Source organism: Podarcis erhardii (genome assembly GCF_964252035.2).
Source record: "Podarcis erhardii genome assembly, chromosome: 17".
Lineage (NCBI taxonomy): Eukaryota > Metazoa > Chordata > Lepidosauria > Squamata > Lacertidae > Podarcis > Podarcis erhardii.
In genome coordinates, this window is record NC_138515.1 from 22,158,761 (window position 1) to 22,168,165 (window position 9,405).

The window sequence follows — 9,405 nt, forward strand, 5'->3', positions numbered from 1 at the left end:
CCATTCAGCATCTTTCTTCATCAGTCACAAAACAAGCCTGGTGATTATCCCATAGTAATTGTGAAAAGCATGCCTTCATTATTACACCGCTAATTGTTTTCAGTTGAGGAGTTCGGGGAATTTCAGTTTTTATAGATAGTGCAACTAACTCTTTGAGATATGGTGATCTTCCCATTGTGCTCAGTGAAGCAAATGCTGCCTCTGGATTATTTGAAAATGCCTGGAATGTGGCTTGTTCTTTCACGGTTCACAACAGCACACATTTACTATGTAAGAATCAATTAAAATTATTAATTTCCCCTCATATCACCCTGAAATTATCCATTTAGGGAATTAATGACAGCAAATACATCCCCCCCCCTTTATACAATGCATAATTTACTAGTTCTTTTTGTATTATCTATAGTGCATGACTTGGCCCTAGGGATGGCCAACTCCTTCTATTTCTGGTCCATTTAATTTTCACACATTCTCATTCATCAGACCATTCTGTTTCTGCATTAGTCCATGATTTTAAATCTGCATGAAAATGTGTCTTTAGATGCTTTTTTCAATGTTGCAATGCTGTGTTCCCTATGAGTGCATCCTAGGGGCTGTAGGATTCATTAGATCTCACTTTCTCAGATATCTCACTTTCTCAGAGAGGTTGATTGTCACAGACTGGCTGGATGCAGAGGAGTGGGGGGGAGAGAGAGACACTAGCTAAGACAGGCATAGGCAAACTCAGCCTTCCAGATGTTTTGGGACTACAACTCCCATCTGCCCCGACCACTGGTCCTGTTAGCTAGGGATGATGGGAGTTGCCGTCCTAAAACATCTGGAGGGCCGAGTTTGCCTATGCCTGAGCTAAGGAAACCCGCAAGGGAAGAAGGCTCAGATTGGCAGTGGGATGACCATGAGTGGTCAGAGGAAGAAGAGGGAGCAGACTGGGGGAGGAGGTGTCAGAAGCTGAAGAGGCAACAGGGTTTGGTGAGCAGGGAGAGGCTGTGGCAGAGAGCAGCCCAGAATCAGAAAAGTGGAAGCTGGAGAGAAAGAGGGCGAAGAGATAGCGATCAGGCAGACTGCTGAAGAAGCCAGTAGGTCTCCCCCTCCTGCTGTGAACAGCTCCCCTCCCCTCTGGTCTCCCAGGACCAGAATAGGTATGAAGAGGGCAAAGCAGAGACAGACAGACAACAGGTTGACAGAGTCTCAGATAATAAATACTTATTTTTTTATTTTATTTATTTTTTTAAAAAATGATAATTATAGTATTTCTTGTAAACCACTTAGACGTTTGTTTAGAATCAAGCAGTATATAACTTCCTGCCCTGGGCACCCTTAGGAAGAGGGGAGAAACAAAAATCTAATTCATTGTCATCATCAGAATGGAAAATGTAACAGGAAAGAGCGATTGGTGGGGTGGAGTGTTTCTGTGCAAGATTCTAATAGATGTGTTCTCATGTGACTCCTTCATATGAGCGCCAGGATGAACAATCATTTAAGTGCCTTCACTCGCTTCTCCTCATCTGAATAGGTGTTTATTAAACCTATATCTGAATCCTGGACCATGACATCTTATAGCTTAAGGATGGATGAATCAGTCTTTTATCTTATCTATGCCAGCCTTGCATCTAATAATCCATAAATCCATTCCATTCAGATTCCACACTAATCTGCTAAGAAATGTCAAAGAAAAAAATATGCATGAAACCCTATGTTTAAATATAGTAATAATGAAATATGCTTTTCTAAACAAGTACTCTCAAAATGTATCTAAATTTTCTCTCAAAATATGGGTTGGATAACATGTTTCGAGACCGTTTTCATCTGAAACTTGCGTCGGAACATTTGGGAAGTACAAAATTGGGAGGATAACTAAGTTCCACTCAGCACATGAGGCCAGGAGGTTAGCTAGATTTAGCAAAGACTGGATTCCTCTGGCCTTCCTAGTTGAAGCTGCAATTGTAGCCTTCAAATTCAGAGTGTAGAAGCTGGGAGATGTGTCTGGTTCAATCCCTGGTGCCTCCAATTAGAGTATTCAAGACCAGTTTATGCTACCCCTCTGTCTGGGTCTCTGAGAGGCTGCTACATGTTTGGGTTGACAGTACCAAATTGCATGGTTTGGGATTAGAACACAGAGATTTGGAGAAACTGAGTATAAAGGAGCCCCATCACTTCCGTCTGACGCCTATGTTGCTAAGCAATTGCAAAATACACTCCCTTCTCACCTGCTGCTTGACCTTGATTTGTGTGAAGAAGTATATCTGGAGCTTGCTTGCTGACTACTGTAACTTTCTTCAAAACAGCTGTAGGTCCAAGACCAAAGCATGACTATGTCAAGCCCCTGATGGATGAGAATAGCAAGAAACAGAAGCCTTGAGCACCAATCCAATGGACAATAAATAATTTACCCTCAAGTTCCATTAATTCAATGCGATTAAGAATGAATAACTGAGTGCAGGAGGGCAATCTCATTTCCGTAACTGAGTAACAATACAGTGTCACCTTGGTTCTCAAACTTAATCCATTCTGGGAGTCCGTTCAACTCCCGAAACCGTTCAAAAACCAAGGCACGGCTTCTGATTTGCTGCAGGAGGGTTTTTTAATAAAAAGAAATCCAGGCATCGGGGCTTCCTACTAAGATTTTTTAAAATGAGAAACACATAAACAAATAACGTGGATGAACATAGTAAGTTGTACAATTAGTGTAGTGGAAAAGCTCGACACACTTAATATGTACCAATAGCAAGTTTGTGTAGTTTACAATATAATAAAATAAACAGGCTCAGTAACAGCATAGCAACAGAATGTTGAGTTATTTTCATGTATAGGTTGTCCAGGGTATTTGATGACTTCGTACCTCCATGTAGATAATGATGATGATGATAAATATTTGTGTGGCGATAACAAGTTTTCTAAACATTTCTAGTAGGTAAAGTTCTTAACATTTCTAAAGAAACATGTGGTTATGTGTCAATTACCAGGATAGCAAGCCATGGGATTCACTTCACACCTGGAAGTTTTGGTAGTGTATACTAGGGCTGGGGGACCTTTGTAAATCTGAAGGCCACATTCCTTTGGAAAACTTACAGGTTTCTCATATCATTGGGGGATGGGTAAAAGGTAAAGGACCCCTGACAGGTAAGTCCAGTCGCAGATGACTCTGGGATTGCAGCGCTCATCTCGCTTTACAGGCCGAGGGAGCCAGTGTTTGTCTGCAGAGAGTTTTTCCGGGTCATGTGGCCAGCATGACTAAGCCGCTTCTGGTGCAATGGAACACCAAACCCAGAGCAGTGCATGGAAACGCCGTTTACCTTCCCACCGGAGCGGTACCTATTTATCTACTTGCACTGACGTGCTTTCGAACTGCTAGGTTGGCAGGAGCTGGGACTGAGCAATGGGAGCTCACCCTGCCGCAGGGATTCAAACCGCCGACCTTCCAATTGGCAAGCACAAGAGGCTCAGTGGTTTAGACCACAGCTCCACCAGTGTCCCTTGGTGGATGGGAGCTAGAGGCAAAAGTAGGCAGTACAGTGGATGTGACTCTTACGCAGACTAGCATCATAGGTTTCTACCCGTACACCTCCCTCCATTCAGGAAAGCAAGATGATTTATCACGGTTCAGGTACAATTCAGCCAGGCAGAAGATCAAGCAGGATACAGAGCTGGCCTGGCAAGAAGTGTGGACTCTCTTGACTTGACTTTTTAACTTCCTATTTACCAAGCCTCTCATTCTGGGAAGTTTCCTCTTTTGAAATCAAATGTGACCATGTTAGATTTTCTGGTCAATTGAAAATTTACAAGCCCCCCATTTCTAAATTTTCTCGTTTGGATGTTTCCTTGATTTAAGTCTTCATCTCAAGATCTCCCCAAGCATTTTAATCAGGGGGACAATAGCATGTTCTTAGCACTAAAGTACTCTTGGGGCCCAGTATGGCCACCCACAACAATTCTGTGGAGGAACCTGCCTCTTTTTGGATTTCTATCTTACTGGACTCAATGCCTTCTTTGACATACATAGTTAACACCACCTCCCTTCTCCTTATCAGCTGCCCTTCTCTGTTCTTCCTATAGAGTCTATATCCTTAGATAATCAAGTCCTACTGGTTCCCTTCTTTCCACCAGGTTTCTGTTATGCTCACTATATCAAAACCATCCTCTAAGACCAAGCATTCATCCATCTTGGCTTGGAGACTTCTAGCATTAGCGTATAAACACAGTCTCTCTCTTCAAGTTGTCTTTAGCATATGAGCGCATGAACGCAAGGCTGTTCCAGATAGCAAACTCTCATGTGCTTTGTCCGGTCTACTTAAGAATGATTCAGGCACTGAGTAATCAACAGAAGTGCAGACTTTATATTCCCCCATGTCCCCATGTATGAGGAGTTTAAGCCCCATACAATGAGTATGACTTGGTGATTTAATGGATGACAGAAAAATGACTCACCATTTATTTGGAAACAATAGCTTCCTTGTTTAACTACTGCAGCAACTTCTGGTGCAGGAAAGGAAGTAAAACAGCATGTTGCTGTTTGCTGTGTGGAACAGTTGCTTTGAAATATTACACTGCGAGCTGCAAGATATTGGCTTTTTGCATGGACCGAAGAAGCCTCTGTATTCTACAACGTCTCATGGTCAGCTGGAAATAGCAGGCCTTGAATCCGAACCGTATGTATCACAAGGATTATTTTGAGAAAGGAAAACTCATCAGTTTGCTTCTGCTGAGCTCAAGCCTGGCAGTAAGCTAATAGGCAAAGATGAACTTGAGTATGTGTGCATTTGTGTTTGTTTAGAATACTTTTCTCATAGGTTTTAAGGTAAGAAAATGCTTCAGACCTCAAAGAGAATTTGAGACACCATCTTTCATCATCCCATGCATGGAACTAGCTGCAAGTTCTTACATAATATTTTAGTGTTATAATTGATGTGCTGTTAACTTTTGTTGATACAAGTGATGAAATATCCATCACCTGGAAGGGGGGTGGCTGGATAGGATAGTTCATTTCATTTCTGGCTAACATCCACAAGCTGTGCTTACTCCATGTCTATTATTTGATTGGTCCGATAGGCTTTGATGACTTCAAAAAAGGCCGCTAGATCTGCAGGAAATGTTATGCAGTGCGTAACCACAGTTCAGTGAAGACAGACATTCAATATGACAAAATTCTTATGCAGAATGAAATGTTTTCAAGTGTAGCATTTTTGATGGGAGAGGAGCACCCATCATATGCTTAAGCCATTATTGGTGAAATATGGGAATGCTCTTCAAAGGATTACCCAAAAATCTGATATGGTTTTAGCTGTTAGTGTAAGGGAGTGGGGTGGAGGGCATTGATCAGAAACTTGTTCAGATGTCAAACTGCAACTAGAAGTAGGGATTGGAGGTGAGCTATGGGAACACGTGCATTCTCACCCCTCCATATTTCCATACTCCATTTTTCTTTCTACATGGGTTTGATGTCATGTGTGGATACCTGGGTTTTAAAATGGAACACTGCAACATTCCATTTGATACAATCTAGTCATGAGAATTTAGGATAACACCCATGATCAATGGGTGCATGTATCCATTAGCTTAGAAAACCTAGTTCCTTTTACATCTGATCCAGCTCTTAAGAGATGTCATCTTTTGAGGGTGAGGTCTGGAAAATGCTCAGGAAGGGGGTGGCTACTCATGTGAAGGAATGACTGCGTAGAGCTGTGCACAGTTAATAGGAAGGGAGCCCAGGCTGCTGAATACAAGGGACAGGGACTTTTTATGTGGTGGCTCCCTGGAATGTTTTACTCCATATAGTCTACCACAGTCCCCAATGATAGTGTTTTAGGAAGACTCTACATATGTTTATGTTCAGGGTTGTCTTCTGAGAAATTTTGGCTCCCTTGAACTATGATGCATATTTTCTTTCCACTCTTGCATCTAAGAGTAATAGTTTGTCCAATGAAAGAAAGAAGCATTTTCTTGTTTACAAACTGACTTTCGGTAGTTTCCTAGCAGATATTACTCTGTTTACGATTTTGCAATCTATGTAACTCACGCTGTGCAAAAACGTCCATGATTGCTTTTGCTTTGATTTATAGTTCTCTCTTGTTATGTCTTCCACGAAAAAATTTAAGAAACAGTAAGTGGAAAATAAGTACAGATAATGAACTGTTTCCCCCGTGAAGTCACTCAGTAATAGTTGCCGTGTTTTGCCACGTTTGCAGAAAGGAAACATCAGAGATCCAGTGTTCATATGCCTCCGATCAACCTAAAGAAATTGTGTAATGTTTGACCTCTTTATCAGCAGTGTGTGACCTTTGCCTTGCAGAGGTCCTAATTGGCCAGCAGTAGTCCTAATTTGGCCAACGAGGTCATTTCCTCCAAGCCACGCCCACCTACATCACACCAGACATCATGTTAAGTCCATGGACTGAGAGCTGAACATTTCAGTATCTGATACACTGGCAAAACTGAATTATGATTTCTTGAAAGCTGTATGTCTCTGGATTGTAATTTCATGTGACAGCCTGTTCTGACTGTTTGCTTGAGCTTCTTACGGTGTCATTGAAAGGGCTGAAGCTTTCCTCACCCCTCTGTTTACTAATTTAAGCTATATGTGTGAACAATGTGTCCAATTTAAATTTTTAGAACTGCTTTGGAAACCTAATAAATTTTCTTACAAATAACAAATTGTAATAATGTCCTCATCCATTATCAAGCCATATATCAAGAAAAGTTTTTCCCCTCATTTATATTCAATATAATACATTACTTTACTTTAACTAGATATGTATTTGAAGTGTAGGGATCTCTTTTACCTTTCCTCTAAGTCATAACATGAATAAATTTATTTTGATATAGGGGTCAGCAAACTTTTTCAGCAGGGGGCCCGTCTACTGTCCCTCAGACCTTGTGGGCAGCCAGACTTTTTTTTGGGGGGGGGAATGAACGAATTCCTATGCCCCACAAATAACCCAGAGATGCATTTTAAATAAAAGCACACATTCTACTCATGTAAAAACACCAGGCAGGCCCCACAAATAACCCAGAGATGCATTTTAAATAAAAGGACACATTCAACTCATGTAAAAACATGCTGATTTCTGAACCGTCCCCAGGCCAGATTTAGAAGGCCTTAGTTTGCCTACCCATGCTGCTACAGTTAGACAGATTTCAGTGTATCCACATTTTATGTAATTGTACACAATGTATGCAACTTTGTGTTATTGTTAAGAAACCCCTAGTAGTTTTGTGAGTTCAGCAACTGTTCAATGTGCATATGCTTTTTATTTCGATATGCATATGTTATTTATTTACAAATGATATCGTGTTATCATTTCCCAATGCCTAACATTTAATCTTTCATTAAATTTAATTTTAATGCATGGCACCATTGTAGTCATCGTCTGAGTCCTCTGCAAAGTCCAAATTTGTTTTGTTTTCTGTGTGCTGCATGACTGCAGTTCGCACAGAGCAGTGCAAGTAAGTGAAGTGGATAGATATGAGCAGTTTGGAAACTGACAGGTATGCACATACTTGCACAGCTACATTTCCCAAACTGCAGTGGGTGGTGCTGCTCTCTCATATCAATGCTCAAACACTTTGGAAGTGTTTGTCCTTGATTTTAATGTCCTTGATTTTAAAGCTATACTCACTGCTAGAATCTTGAATCATTTTATTGTATGCTCATGCTCACAAAATATTTTTTTTATTAGGTGGCAGTGTGTAATGGAACATTTTGAAAAGCTGTACCCCTCTCTCTGAGACCTGCTTCTTAGATCTCAGCTCTTTAAAACAAACTTTGCTTTACTTTACTTCAGCAGGAGATCTCTAGAGGAGCTCTGTTCTTGCAAGAGAATCCTGGTGGAGCATTCGCTTTTAATGATAATTTTTAATTAATCCTTGCATTTTTAATAGAACTGTAAAAAGTAGCATCCACACAGAATAAAATGCCTTTATGTGTTCCACAAAGCTTTGATGTGTCAATATATCTTTTTGCCTTCTTTATGATGCTCTTATTGATTAAGTGGGGTGCCTCCTAGTCTTTGGATATGGTTCGCTATGTTTCAATTAAAATGAAATACGTATGTCATGTTTTGTTGCCATTGTTGTTGTTTTGCAGGGTTTGTTTCAAGCAGCTGGAACGTGGTGCCATGAGACAGTCTGTCATCCATGACGCATTGGGATTATCATGATCGAATACTCCACTTTGATTTTAACCAGTGGCCAAGAGCTTTGTATGGTCAAGGACCGGACTTTTAAAGACAGTATAACAGGTAAGGCCCATGGTACTTGTTGCCTTTGTGGTATCTTCATAAGGCTTTAAAGAAAGGAACTTCGGCTAGTGATTCCATTGCATATTGTTTTTCAGTTTCTTTGCTGTATCGGTGCAGCAGATGGCTTGACATAAAAGTTGTTGTTCTTTTACTGTGAGATCTCAGACAAGCATGTGTAGTTTAATGGATCCTTCTCTTCTTGAGCTGCACAAAGGTTAAAAAGAAAACACACATAAAAAGGTATAATAAAATTAATCACATAACCCAGAATGGCAGAATGGAGCAGACACGCATTATATTTACTGTCTCGCTCAGGCGATGACAAGGTAAATACTCGTTTAGCCATTTTAAAAAAAGTATTAGATTTGCCAGGTTAGAATACTTGCAGAAGCAATCACATTTGTGTTCTTTTTATATCCTCGTCAAACCGCCTTTGTACAAACACAGATGTGAAAAGCGCATTTCAATTTCAGATTCACTATTACCGAATAGCGTTCTTTCCTCTCTCGTAAAATTGAAAGGTACCAATTTCTCTTATGTTCTCCCTTGTCAGTGCCTCTCGCTCCATTCTCTGCCATCTCCTTGCCCTCAAATATTAAAACATTCCACAAGAGAAATCCTGAGGTCACTTTCAAATAAGCATGGTTATTATAGCACCACAATGTTAAACATTTATCAGTTTTTATCCCGTGGGGCAGGGGAAAGTGCTTTGAAAACCGGAAGGCTTTCGTGATTTCATGATGAGGATATTTCAGAAAATTTCTAAGATTCCAAGAATCAAAGGATTACCATGTGTCCTGTATAATGTATTACACAGATATATATGAATGCCACATTTGGATCTTTAACCTACAGTTCTGGTGTAAAGGAGAGAGGATTACAAATGAGCTGGGAAACCTGAGTTTATTATGGAAATATTAAAGCGCATATACGTAAGTACATAGGCAGTATTTAGAGTGGACAGGGCATTATTTAGCCAAATCTAAAAAGACATCGGAGAAGGAACTGGTAAACCACTCCAGTATTTTGCCAAGAAAACTCCATGGACATAAAAAAGGAGAGGCTTTGAGAAGAAAGTGAGAGTTTCCAAGGCATGCTCTGGTTCATGGGGTCACGGAGAGTCAAACACAACTAAGACAACTAAACAACAACAACAAAAAGACATTACTGC

General features: G+C 40.5%; 1 long non-coding RNA gene across 1 annotated transcript in view; it reads left to right on the forward strand.

The window, feature by feature from the left end:
• The window catches only part of LOC309332551, a 385,008-nt gene extending 376,779 nt beyond the window's left edge, over positions 1 to 8,229 (forward strand). The window contains exon 4 of the long non-coding RNA XR_014152167.1: positions 8,081 to 8,229. This is a non-coding gene — a long non-coding RNA (uncharacterized lncRNA). The remainder of the gene's footprint in view (positions 1 to 8,080) is intronic.
• The last annotated feature ends 1,176 nt before the right edge of the window (positions 8,230 to 9,405 follow it).